A 14,703-nucleotide genomic window follows, 5' to 3' on the forward strand; every position below is an offset into this window, starting at 1 on the left:
TACGACACTTCCGGAGCTCCGACAGGCACTGGTGCAAGAATGAGAGGCTATACCCCAGCAGCTGCTCGACCACCTGATCCATAGTATGCCAACCAGTTGTGCGGCCTGTGTACGTGTGCATAGTGATCATATCCCATATTTATGTCGTGGTGTATGCGCAGGAAACAGTGACGTTTTGTAGCACATGTGTTTCGGGACGGTTTTCTCAACTTATCACTAATACCGTGGACTTACAGATGTGTGTCGTGTGTGTTCCCTATGAGCCTATGCTATTAGCGCCAGTTTTGTGTGGCACAACATTTTGCAATTATCCTTATAAAAATCTTTCAAATGGCTCTGAGCACTATGGGACTTAACATCTGTGGTCATCAGTCCCCTAGAACTTAGAACTACTTAAACCTAACTAACCTAAGGACATCACAAACATCCATGCCGAAGGCAGGATTCGAACCTGCGACCGTAGCAGTCGCGCGGAATTATCCTTAGTTTATGAGCATGAGTGTATATGCATATCGCTAACCATGACTTCCGTCACCTCAGTTTATATTACTTCTTCCTACGTACGTCTCGCGGAACGGTCGCGAAGGTAAACTGGAGAGATTAGACTTGACACAGAGGTTAACCACCAATCGTTCTTCCCAAATTCTATTCCCGAGTGGATTGGGAGAGGGACTAACTAACTGTAGTACACAAAGTACTCTCCGCCAAGCACCGTAGGGTGATTTAAGGAATGTAGACGTACACCCAGAAAAGTTTTATGGCAAGTGTTGTGCCGACGAGACCCTGCGCACTCGCACGCAAACCGCACGCTCTTTGCACACTGCTTTCTGCGTCTTCTCTCGGCTGGAACTGGAGGCGCCGCCTGCCCCCGGTTAAAATGCGTCGCTGGAAGTTTACGTGGCGCCACCGGGGCGGCGTGGCCGCAGAGTGGTTGGGCGGAGAAGAGCGGGCGAGCAATAAAGTCTAGGAATAGCGGCGGAAGCGCGCCGCGAAGTGCCAATTTGCGCCAATTTCCTGCCGTGGACGGCAATTATCGCGGGGCTTCTTCGCTGCTGCGCGGGGCGCCGCTGCGGAAGACACTGGCTACCCACCCGCCGCTTCCTCGGTCAACACACAACCGCGTCTGCCGCCCCAACAGAGTTCACGTGCAACGTACTCAAACTTTGCTCGGTTTAGCACCAGTCTGCTGTGGTCAGCCAATAGTCTGGTTTCTCGACGTCCTTTGTTGCTACCTTTGTTTCTGGTCCCCACCACGGGGGTAATTACCTCATGAAGGGTAAAATGAAACTCTCTGAGGGGTAAAAACAAAGGGTGAGTTAAACTGACCGATATATTTCTAAAACGGCATCAGTCCATAATATGGCGATTTTGAGTTTGGTTTCGCTTCATACACTATGTACTGGCCATTAAAATTGGTACACCACGAACATGACGTGCTACAGACGCGAAATTTAACCGACAGGAAGACGATGCTGTGATATGCAAATGATTAGCTTTTCAGAGGATTCACACAAAGTTGGCGCCGGTGGCGACACCTACAACGTGCTAACATGAGGAAAGTTTCCAACCGATTTCCAACAGCAGTTGACCGGCGTTTCCTGGTGAAACGTTGTTGTGATGCCTTGTGTAAGGAGGAGAAATGCGTACCAACCGTTTGATAAAGGTCGGATTGTAGCCCATCGCGATTGCTGTTTATCGTATCGCGACATTGCTGCTCGCGTTGGTCGAGATCCAATTACTGTTAGCAGAGTATGGAATCGGTGGGTTCAGGAGGGTAATACGGAACGCCGTGCTGGATCCCAACGGCTGTAACGGATCGTGCAACCACGTTCCGATCCCTGAGTCAACAGAGGGGTACGTTTGCAAGACAACAACCATTTGCACGAACAGTTCGACGACGTTTGCAGCAGCTTTGACTATCAGCTCGGAGAACACGGCTGCGGTTATCCTTGACGCAGCATCACAGACAGGAGCGCCTGCGATGATGTACTCAACGACGAATCTGGGTGAACGAATGGTAAACCGTCACTTTTTCGGATGAATCCAGGTTCTGTTTACAGCATCATGAAGGTCGCATCCGTGTTTGGCGACATCACGGTGAAAGCACATTGGAAGCGTGTATTCGTCATCGCCATACTGGCATATCACCCAGCGTGATGGTATGGGGTGCCGTTGGTTACACGTCTCGGTCACCTCTTGTTCGCATCGACGGCACTTTGCACAGTGGACGTTACGTTTCAGATGTGTGACTACCCGTGGCTCTACCCTTCATTCGATCCCTGCGAAACCCTACATTTCAGCAGGATAATGCACGAACGCATGTTGCACGTCCTGTAAGGGCCTTTCTGGATACAGAAAAGGTTCGACTGCTGCACTGGCCAGCACATTCTCCAGATCTCTCAACAATTGAAAACGTCTGGTCAATTGTGTCCGAGCAACTGGCTCGTCACAATACGCCCGCCATTACTCTCGATGACCTGTAGTATCGTGTTGAAGCTGCATGGGCACCTGTGCTTGTACACGCCATCCAAGCTCTGTTTGACTCAATGCCCAGGCGAATCAAGGCCGTTGTTACGGCGAGAGGTGGTTATTCAGGGTAATGATTTATCAGGATCTCTGCACCCAAATTGCGTGAAAATGTAATGGCATGTCAGTTCTAGTATAATATATTTGTCCAATGAGTATCCGTTTATAATCTGCATTTCTTCTTGGTGTAGCAATTTTAATGGTCAGTAGTGTAACTGCATCAGTTTTTGTTCATTCTAGAGTAATCGTACGAGAGGCGTTTGAAAAGTCTGTACAAAAATAAAATCTACTTACGTGTTTGGGGTAAACCTTTTTTTATTTTTCGACATAGTCTCCCTTTAGACTCAAACAATTCGTCCAACGCTGTTCTAATTTGTTGATTCCTTCTGAATAATAGGAATTTTCCAAGTCTGCAAAATAGCTATTAGTTGCTGCAATCACCTCCTCTTTTGAATAAAATCTTTGTCCTGCCAGCCATTTCTTCAAATTGGGGAACAAGTAGTAGTCCGAGGGAGCCAAGTCTGGAGAATAGGGGGGATGTGAAACGAGTTGGAATCCTATTTCCATTAATTTTGCGTCCACAACTGCTGAGGTGCGTGCTGGAGCATTGTCGTGATGGACTTTTTTGCGGTCCAATCGCCGGCTATTTTCTTGCAGCTTGGTTTTCAAAAATGGTTCAAATGGCTCTGAGCACTATGGGACTTAACTGCTGTGGTCATCAGTCCCCTAGAACTTAGAACTACTTAAACCTAACTAACCTAAGGACATCACACACATCCATGCCCGAGGCAGGATTCGAACCTGCGACCGTAGCGGTCACGCGGTTCCAGACTGAAGCGCCTTTAACCGCACGGCCACACCGGCCGGCCAGCTTGGTTTTCAAATGGTCCAGTAACGATGACTAATATGCATCTGTAATAGTTTTACTCTTTTCCAGATAGTCAATGAGGATTATCCCTTGCGAATCCCTATTTTTTTTTTTTTTTTTTGCTGCATATTCTCCCTTGGTAACCCACTGTTTAGATTTTTGTTTGGTCCTAGGTGTATAGTAATGTATCCATGTTTCATCCACAGTGACGAAACGACGCTTAAAGTCCTGCGGATTCTGCGTGAACCATCCTTGCAACACTTCACACGATTCCGTTTTTGGCCAAGCGTGAGCAATCGCGGAACCCATCTTGAGGATAGCTTTCTCATGTCCAAATGTTTATGCACAATATTATGTACCCATTCATTCGAGATGCCCACAGCACTAGAAATCTCATGCATCTTAACTCTTCCGTCATCCATCACCATATCATGGATTTTATCAATGATTTCTGGGGTGGTAACATCCACAGGGCGTCCAGAACGTTCAGCATCACTTGTGCCCATATGGCCATTCTGAAAATTTTGAAACCACTTATAAACTGTTCCAATCGAAGGTGCAGAGTCACCGTAATGTTTATCACGCTTATCTTTAGTCTCCTGAGGTGTTTTGCCTTTTATAAAGTGATTTATCACCACACGAAATTCTGTTTCGTCCATCTTTTGACAATCACTCGACTTCCTTGATTCACACGAATACCAAACACAAAGAAATTGACAAATATGGCTGAAACTTGGTGTGAGTTCTTCCCAAAGATGCTACTAACTAAAAATGACCGCGATACGCGCCGGTGGTACCATCTCTCGGACTTTGCACGGATTTTTCAAACGCCCTCCGTATTTTGACTGTGTCATCAGTCAACGACTCTTGTCCATTTAAAAGTAAAGAGGCATAAGTCGTAAGTCGTGCTCCTTTGAAGATAACGTTTAGATAGCAGCTGTTTCTACTCGCATGACCGCCCCCCTCACCTCTCTGGCAATGTATTTTGCATATACAGTGTAAAAACTGAAGCAAGCATAGTATACTCTGATCAGCCAAAACATTGTGACTGGTTATGACTACCTACTTAATAGCCGGTGTCTTTTGTACGGATATTAGCTGCGACGCGTCATGGCATGGAAGCAATGGGGCCTTGGTAGGTCGCTGGGGGGAGTTGGCACCATATCTGCACACACAAGCCACCTAATCCCGTAAATTTCACGGAATGTGGCGATGAGCTCTGACGCCACGTTGTCACATCCCAGACGTGTTCAATCGGGTTCAGATCTGGCGAGTTGGTGGAGGGGTAATACATCTGAAAATCACCACTGGGTTCCTCGAACCACTCCCTCACACTCCAGGCCTTGTCACACAGGGTATTACCTTGCTGAAAAATGCCACTGGCTTCGGGAAACATGATCGTCGCGAAACGTTGTACGTGGTCTGCAAACAGCGTACGATACTACTTGGCCGTCATGGAGCCTTGCACGAGCTCCACTGGACCCTTCGATGCCCACGTGAATGTTCCCCATAGCATAAGGGAGCCGACGCCAGGTTGTCTCTATCCCGCAGTACAGGTGTAGAAGAACTGTTCCCCTGGAAGACGACGGATTCACGCCCAGCCATATGCATGGTGAAGAAGGTATCAGGATTAATCATACCGTGCAACGCTGTGCGACTGCGCCAACGTCCAGTGCCGATGGTCACGTGCCCATTTCAGTCGTAGTTGCCGATGTCGTGTTGTTAACACTGGCACATGCAGGGGTCGTCGGTTACGGCAGCCCACCGTTAGGAGTGTTCGGTGCACTGTGTGTTCAGACACACTTGTTCTCTGCCCGGCATTAAAATCTGTTGCTAGTTCCGCCACAGTTCGCCACCTGTCCTGTTTCACCAGTCTGCCCAGCCTACGACGTCCGACATCTGTAATCAGGGATGGCCGCCCAACCACGTCTGGACGTGGTTTCAACTTTGTTTCAGCACGTGTTGAAGACATTCACCACACCATTCCTCCAACACCCAACAAATTGTGCACTTTCCGAAATGATCGTGTCAAGCATTTGGGCCATTACAATCTGTCCTCGCTCAAACTGAGATAAACCGCTCGCCTCCCCCATTCTACACACGGAGAGCGCGCTCACTCATACTAAATGCACCGGGCGTGCGTCCGACTAGCAGTCATTCCTCGCAAGGTGACGCTGCTATCGCCTGAAGCGGTTTATATCGATAGTAGGTCAATTTATTGGCTGATCAGTGTATGCCTACCAAGAGGCTGAAGGGAAGAAAACTCCTGGAGTGTGCTCATTTATAAATGATACTATAATATGTGGAGGTGAGATCAGTAAGTCATGGCTCCAAAATACTAACGCAAATTCTTTACAAACGAATGGAAAAACTGGCAGAAGCCGACCTCTGGGAAGATCAGTTTAGATTCCGTAGAAATATTAGAACACGTGAGGCAATACTGACTCTACGACTTATAAGATAGATTAACGAAAGGCAAACCTACGTTTCTAGCATTTGTAGACTTAGAGTAAGCCTTTGACAATGTTGACTGGAATATTCTCTTTCAAATTCTGAAGGTGGCAGGGGTAAAATACAAAAAGTGAAAGGCTATTTACAATTTGTACAGAAACCAGATGGCTGCTATAAGAGTCGAGGGACATGAAAGGGAAGCAGTGGTTGGGAAGGGAGTGAGATAGTGTTGTAGCTTCTCCCAGATGTTATTCAATCTGTATATCGAGCAAGCAGTAAAGGAAACAAAAGAAAAATTCGGGGTTGGTATTAAAATCCCTGGAGAAGAAATAAAAACTTTGAGGTTCGCCGATGACATTGTAATTCTGTCAGAGACAGCAAAGGACGTGGAAGAGCAGTTGAACGGAATGGATAGTGTCTTGAAAGGAGTATATAGGATGAACATCAACAAAAGCAAAACGAGGATCATGGAATGTAGTCGAATTAAGTCAGGTGATGCTGAGGGAATTAGATTAGGAAATGAGACACTTAAAGTAGTAAAGGAGTTTTGCTATTTGGGGAGCAAAATAACTGATGATGGTCGAAGTAGAGAGGGTATAAAATGTAGACTGGCAATGCCAAGAAAAGCATTTCCGAAGAAGAGAAATTTGTTAACATCGAGTATAGATTTGAGTGTCAGGAAGTCTTTGCCGAAATATTTGTATGGAGTGTAGCCTTGTATGGAAGTGAAACATGGACGATAAATAGTTTGGACAAGAAGAGAATAGAAGCTTTCGAAATGTGGTGATACAGAAAAATAGTGAAGATTAGATGGGTAGCTCACATGACTAACGAGGAGGTATTGAATAGAATTGGGAAGAAGAGAAATTTGTGGCACAACTTGACTAGAAGAAGGGATCGGTTGGCAGGAAATGTTCTGAGGCATCAAGGGATCATCAATTTAGTATTGGAGGGCAGCGTGGAGGGTAAAAGTCGTAGAGGGAGACCAAGAAATGAACACACTAAGCAGATTAAGAGGGATTTAGGTTGCAGTAGGTACTGGGAGATGAAGAAGCTTGCACAGAATAGAGTAACATGGAGAGCTGCATCAAACCAGTCTCAGGACTGAAGACCACAACAACAACAATATGCGACATTAATACACTGCACTTCGTCTATTCTCAGACAACTGCCCAGATCAGAATACGCATTACTCAGTAGACTTCTGTTGTATGCAACCGATTCTGGTAGATTCAGCAAATTTCAACATGTTTTCGAGTGAGAGAACACAATTTTTTACCCTGCAATAGGGATTTCGGCATTATAAGAAGGAAAGTAATTAAGCAGGAAAAACATTTTACTCTGCATGATGTCACAGAGATGATTCTTACAAGTTCGAAACCAGGTACATTTCTTGTTAGGGAGCTTATTGCCAGTGAAGTACTAGACTTCAAATCATGGTAGCAGTCGTACTTCAGGAAGAAAATAATTTCTGAAGAAACTCAAAGCACTGGAAAATAAGGGAAGGTGACATTCTCCGTCTGCACTTTTTCACATTTTGTTTTTGATAATATGATTTGCCGGCCGAAGTGGCCGTGCGGTTAAAGGCGCTGCAGTCTGGAACCGCGGGACCGCTACGGTCGCAGGTTCGAATCCTGCCTCGGGCATGGATGTGTGTGATGTCCTTAGGTTAGTTAGGTTTAACTAGTTCTAAGTTCTAGGGGACTAATGACCTCAGCAGTTGAGTCCCATAGTGCTCAGAGCCATTTGAACCATTTAATACGATTTTTTATTTAATCGTAAGGCTAGGGCCCCCCGTCGGGCAGGCCGTTCGCCGGGCTCCGGTCTTTCAATTTGACGCCACTTCGGAGACCTGCAGTCGATGAGGATGACAGGATGATGATGAGGACAGCACAACAGCCAGTCCCTGGGCGGAGAAAATTCCCCGACACAGCCGGCAATCGAACCCGGGCCCAGAGGATTGACAATCCGTCACGCTGACCGTTCAGCTATCGGGGGCGGACAGATAATACGAGAAAGGGTTGTATTACAAGATCTACAATCGTAAATGAACTGACTTCTCATATTTCTCTCCTGTGCCTCCAATGTAGTCCATTGACTGTACCATAAAAGCTACCTTATCTATCTGGGAAGTCTCCAAGTTAGTCGAAATATAATGAAAGCCACGAGAAGTCTCCAACCTTGTCTGCGTAACGAAAACGTACCTTTGTATGAAGAAATTTTGAGCTGACCTGTAAGAAATGACAGTCATTACGATGAGTTAATGGGCAGTAAAACACTGATCGTAGAATGATGTATTAGTATTGTAAAATAGTAGAATTGTAGGTGACATATTGTATGCAGTCAAGGTAAAGTTAAATGCGAATGAAAAGTAGCATGCGATTTCAGTATCTTTTATATGTATTTCTTTAAAAAAATCTTCAGTTTCTAGCTTTTAATGATTAACTACAGTACCAAAATATAACATTACAAATTCAAGCTCTTGGATAGAACTCGAATTTGTAATATACAACATAACAAAGCCAATAAATATTTCCTTTGAAAGTTATGTCACAATTTAAACAGTTTTTTTTTTCAATTTCCGACAAATGTTTTTGGGTTGACTCAAGCTCATTTACAAATATGCTATTCAACTGTGTTTCAGTCTCGAAGCTATCACTAATTCGGAAGACTGTAATACTGATTACACAAGTTACTACTAATTACATTTTTTAATTTCATATGCTAACATAAACGCGTGACACAATGTGGTGGAAACGAATGTATGAACATCTTCCTCACACAGCCCGTACACTGCAAACATTCTTTGTACCATGCACCTATCACAGTAAAATTGAGACAAACTGTATACATAACCTACACTTTAATATCTCATGAAAACTCTTTCGCCAAGTTGTTCGTATTTTCTGCAATAGACCAGAAATTATTACACCATTCACTCCGCAGAGATAGCCCAAGAGAATAACTCTACAATGACTAATAGACTGTTGTAAGGATTAGGCATTCTTCTTCTTATTATTATAAGTGGCAATAATCAGATACAAAGCACTGACAGCCTATGGTCTTCAAATTTCTACCATTTCAGAACTAAAAAGTTCAACAATCAATTGATTTACAGAGCAAGTATAGTGCACTTTCTTTTAACTTGGCTAACTTTAAGTAGTGTATGGAAGGATCAAAAGACGCTTGAAAGAATGGTACAGATCAGACATGTTTGGTAACACATGTCTATAAGTGTCTATCCACAATGTAGGGCCAGCCGTTGTGGCCGAGCGGTTCTAGGTGCTTCGGTTAGAACCGCGCTGCTGTTACGGTCGCAGGTTCGAATCCTGCCTCGGGCATGGATGTGTGTGATGTCCTTAGGTTAGTTAGGTTTAAGCGGTACTACGTCTAGGGGACTGATGACCTCAGATGTTAAGTCCCATAGTGCTTGGAGTCATTTGAACCTGAATGTAGGTACTCTTCATTATCTTCCTTTTCTGAGGGGGGGGGAGGGGGGAAATTACTTCATTATCCAAAAAAAAAAGAAGGTTAGAAGTAAGAACTACCAACTGTCGCTTTGACTCATTAGTTCGTGGTTTACTGTAACACCCACAAAAATTAAATACCGTTTATGTTTCATCATTTTAATACTAAAACAGTTTAAAGAAAACTGCTTTTCATTATAATGTTTGTAATTGGGTCTCAAACTGGTTGCGAACCACTGCTCTTTCATTTTCGTTCCTCCTCCCCTTCTAAGTGGTTTGATTTTTTGTCAGACCAAGTACAAGGTGACCTAAAAGTCCATTAAAAGTTGAAAATTCAGTACTTCACGGAATAATGTAGATAGAGCGGTAACAATTGACAAACATGCTTGATATAACATGGGCTTTTATTGAAACCAAAAAAGTGCACAATATTACACACTGATGTCTTTTCATACGATAAAAAAACAGTAAATAGCGTAACAATTAATTTCTAGCAAAGACGATGTCCTTTACAACGTACGCTCACCATGTAGGCCACCATTCATTAGAAATACCTGTAGTCGAAGGACAATGTTGTGGACAGCAGTGCACAGCATGTCAGTAGATGTAGAGAGAAATTACGTCAGATGTTGCTTTTTAGTATCCCTAATGATAACGGTCGATCGCGGTAGACTTACGACTTCAGGTAACCCCACAAGCAATAGTCAAATGGATTGAGGTGTGCGGACCTGGGAGGCTAACCATGACGGACGGGCTGGATCAGCACTCGATCCTCGCTAAACGATCTGTGCAAGAGATCTTTCACACATGTAGCAATATGGGGTGGAGCGACGACCTGCATAAAAGTCGTACCTCCCACTAGGGCTTTATCAGGCAGGCTACGGTTGATCTGACCCCCTCTCATTTTATACACGATTCTCATGCAGCCTCACTGACGTGTTGCTGTCCCGCGGCATCTGTTGACCAGATTTGGCACTCGTTTTTGATTTCAATAAAACCTCACGTCGTTTCAGGCTTTTGTCTCAATTTTTACCTGTCTACTTGAGTTACTCCGTGAATTAGTGCATTTTCAAATATTAACGGCCTTTTGGGTCACCATTAGGTTATTAAAAGGCTGCATTGCAAACTGTCTTACAGAGTGAACTCACTTTACATGTTTTCAGCTGTATGCACATTACCATATTTTTCTTTGTTATACGAGGCGTGTTTTTTAAGTACCGTTTTGAAATTAAAAAAAGACGTGCTAAGATATCTCAGTAATTTTATTTTTACATGAAAGCCTGTACCTTAATGTAATTTTCTACATAATTTCCGTCAATATTGAGGCACTTGTCATAACGTATCAGTTTTTGAATACCCTCCTCATAGAAGTCTGCCGCCTGACTTGTTAACCGCTGCGTGACCACTGTTATGACTTCGTCATCGTCTTGAAGTCGCTGACCGCCCAGGTGTTTCTTCAAGTGCAGGAACAGATGGTAGTCACTGGGCACAAGATCGGGGCTGTATGGAGGATGATCCAGAGTTTCCCATCGAAAAGTTGTGATGAGCTCTTTGGTCTGATTCGCCACATGCGGACGGGCATTGTCTTGCAGCAAAACGATGCCCTTGCTCAACATCCATGGACTGTTGCTTTGATTCTGGTGTGACGTAGGCCACCCATGTTTCATCGGTCATAACAACTTGGCTTAAGAAATCATCACCGTCGCTGTGGTACCGCTCAAGGAAAGCCAATGCACTGTCTAAACGGTTGTTTTTGTGCACATCCGTCAACATTTTCGGTACTACCCAACGTGCGCACAATTTTCGGTAATTCAAGTGCTCGGTCACAATGCCATACAAAGCACTATGAGAAACATTAGGAAAGTCACCCCGCAAGGAGGAAATCGTAAAGCATCTGTTTTCTCTACCTTATTGTCCACTTCCTGCACCAAACTTTCATTAACGACCGAAGGACGCCTATTCCGTTGTTCATCATGTACATTTGTGCGGCCATCTTTAAATGCTCTCACCCACTTTCTTACCATTCCATCACTCATAATGTTTTCTCTGTAAACTGCACAGAGCTCACGATGAATATCGATCGCTTTTAGGCCTTTAGCACTAAGAAATCTTATAACATCCCGTACTTCACAGTCGGCGGGTCTCACGATTATCGGAGGCATCTTAAACACTCAGTACACAACGTAGACAAGGAAAATCAGACTGTAATGGCGTCAGTGCGTACATTTAGGTACAGGCTTTCATGTAAAAATAAAAATATTGTGATATCCTAGCACGTCTTTTTTTTAATTTCAAAACGGTACTTACTTAAAAAACATGCCTCGTACAAGACAGCCATACAAATGATGTTAGCTATTTAAATATACTTATCCAGTAGCTCCAGATTCTAATACTGTACTAAAACAACTGTAGCCATCTGAAGATGGGTCTAATGACCCATAACCATCATGGCAGTAAAATTAAGTTTTTTTAAGGTATTTATGGCTGACTGTTCATCCTTTAAGAATCTCTAACAGGTAGTTTTTTAATCTACGTACCACGACATTTAATATCTTTCGTCGCCAATTGCTCCAGCAATATGAGGTAAGGTCAGCTTAGCGAAATCGGTAAATGATGTGCAGAGGTAGTTATCAGTTAACTGTTGTCATGCGATTTATTCATCGGACGTACGCACTGCTGCCCAGGACAAGAATACTTGTTATAAGAGAGACGGCGAGGGCTAACGCTTCCTATTGTCAGCGTAAACAGGGAGTGAATCATACGAAGCGGCTCGCCCCTCGTCCCTCGCGACCTTGGCAAGTCAGAGACACTCGTTCTGCGGGCGGCAGATGCACGGAAACAAATGAGCGCTGTCACGCGGCCGCAGCGAGGAGGTATATATCTCTGGCCGCCGACATCGACGCGCGGGGAAAAGGGAGTGCGGCTGTGCTCCCTCCTTCTTTTTTTCGGGCAATCGGCGGCCGGGTGTCAAGTTGCAACCCTTGATCCTATTTGTAGGGCGCTCCCCCTCGGGAATCCCCACAATGCGTGCTGCACTTGTAGCGCACTGCATTCGAGGACCGGCCCAGCTGACAGGGGGGCCGCGCTGCTGCTGGAGAGACCTGCTGCGCATGCGCGGGTCTCACGTATCCGCCGAGAAAAAGTCTCCAAGCGGACCAGAATCTCTCAGCCCTTTCCGGACACCAAGATGTTGAAACTAGCAAAATAAACGTCGGTTTTTAACATGGAAGTCAACATTATAACGAGAACATTTAGGAAGCGATAGTAACAGTCGATATAGAATAATATGGGGTTTTCATCCGCCTTGATGAAAACACTTTTTCTTTATTTCATTCCTCAACCTAGTTTCAGAAAAGAACCGCCATTTTCAGTGGGTTTCTTTATTCTAAAAAACAAATATTATCATTGTTATATCATATTACGAAAAATCCGTTATTATACGTTGTAATGTTTGGTCCCAGAATACAGGTTGAATACTCTGATAAGCTTGTAAGGGTGTTGCAGGGTAGGTATTTCTCAGAAATTAATATTAAGAAAAAAACTCGACACACTGTGCCATTTGCTAGGTACTTACCACTGAAAATAGCCAATCAGACAGCTGAGCGCGCAAATTCAAGCGCCCTGCCAGACACAATAAATGTCAATCGTCCCTATAGCGTTGATGATAGCGCACGAGACTGCTCAGCCTTTGGCTCGGGTTCAGTCTATACTACCATCACATGTACAATTTTTGTATCGCTCTCTTGCCCAGTATCAGAAAATCAGACGAAGAACACTTCTGGCGACGCCGTCTCTGCGGGCGTCTTGAATTTGAGTGCACAACGGCCTTATTGACTCACTTCTATGCTGCTAAACTCGGAACTGCCGCAACGTATCGATTTTTTTTAAACAGTTATTGCTCAGCACAGCCTATCCTGCAACGCCCTCACAAACTGTTCAAGGTGTTTCTGACCACCTTCGATACAAGAATAATATTAAATTAATTAATTAATTAATTTATAGTCATTGAATATTTCTATGTTTGTTGCGATTTTTTGGCAAACATTACCTCGGGTACTACCTATGAGAGAAGGGTGAAATCAAGTGTTTTGGATAGCTCTTGATATAGCGACCATTTGTATACCCAACAGAAGGATCGTCTTACTGTAACTATCCTCTAGTACAGGGTCAAAGTGTGAATCTTACACTTGAAAGTTATACAGGTCACACCAATATTCAAGAAAGGTAGTATGAGTAATCCACTAAATTACAGGCTCATATCGTTAACGTCGATATGTAGCAGGATTTTAGAACATATATTGTGTTCGAACATTATCAATTACCTGGAAGAAAAATATCTATTGACACACAGTTAACATGGGTTTAGAATACATCGTTCCTGTGAAACACAACTAGCTCTTTATTCACATGAAGTGTTGAGTGCTATTGACAAGCGATTTCAGATCGATTCCGTATTTATGAATTTCCGCAAGGTTTCTGACACTGTAGCACAAAAAAATGGTTCAAATGGCTCTGCGCACTATGGGACTTAACATCTATGGTCATCAGTCCCCGAGAACATAGAACTACTTAAACCTAACTCACCTAAGGACATCACACAACACCCAGTCATCACGAGGCAGAGAAAATCCCTGACGCCGGGAATCGAACCCGGGCGCGGGAAGCGAGAACGCTACCGCACGACCACGAGATGCGGACGCTGTAGCACACAAGCGGCTCGTATTGAAATTACGTCCTTATGGAATATCGTCTCAGTTATGTTACTGGATTTGTGATTTCCTGTCAGAGAGGTCACAATTCGTAGTAATTGACGGAAAATCATCGAGTAAAACAGAAGTGATTTCTGGCGTTCTCCAATGCAGTGTTATAGGCCCTTTGTTGTTCCTTATCTATATAAAAGATTTGGGAGACAATCTGGGCAGCCGTCTTCGGTTGTTTGCAGATGACGCTGTCGTTTATCGATTAATAAAGTCATCAGAAAACCAAAACAAACTGCAAAACGATTTACAAAAATATCTGAATGGTTCTAAAAGTGGCAGTTGACCCTAAATAACGAAAAGTGTGAGGTCATCCACATGAGTACTAAAAGGAACTCGTTAAACTTCGGTTACACGATAAATCAGTCTAATCTAAAAGCCGTAAATTCAACTAAATGCCTAGGTATTACAATTACGAACAACTTAAATTGGAAGGAACACATAGAAAATGTTGTGGGGAAGGCTAACCAAAGACTGCGTTTTATTGGCAGGATACTTAGAAAATGTAACAGACCTACTAAGGAGACTGTCTACACTACGATTGTCCATCCTCTATCAGAATACTACTGCGCGGTGTGGGATCCTTGCCAGATAGGACTGACGGAGTACATCGAAACAGTTCAAAGAAAGGCAG

Source organism: Schistocerca americana, chromosome 1 (genome assembly GCF_021461395.2).
Source record: "Schistocerca americana isolate TAMUIC-IGC-003095 chromosome 1, iqSchAmer2.1, whole genome shotgun sequence".
In the NCBI taxonomy this organism is placed as follows: domain Eukaryota; kingdom Metazoa; phylum Arthropoda; class Insecta; order Orthoptera; family Acrididae; genus Schistocerca; species Schistocerca americana.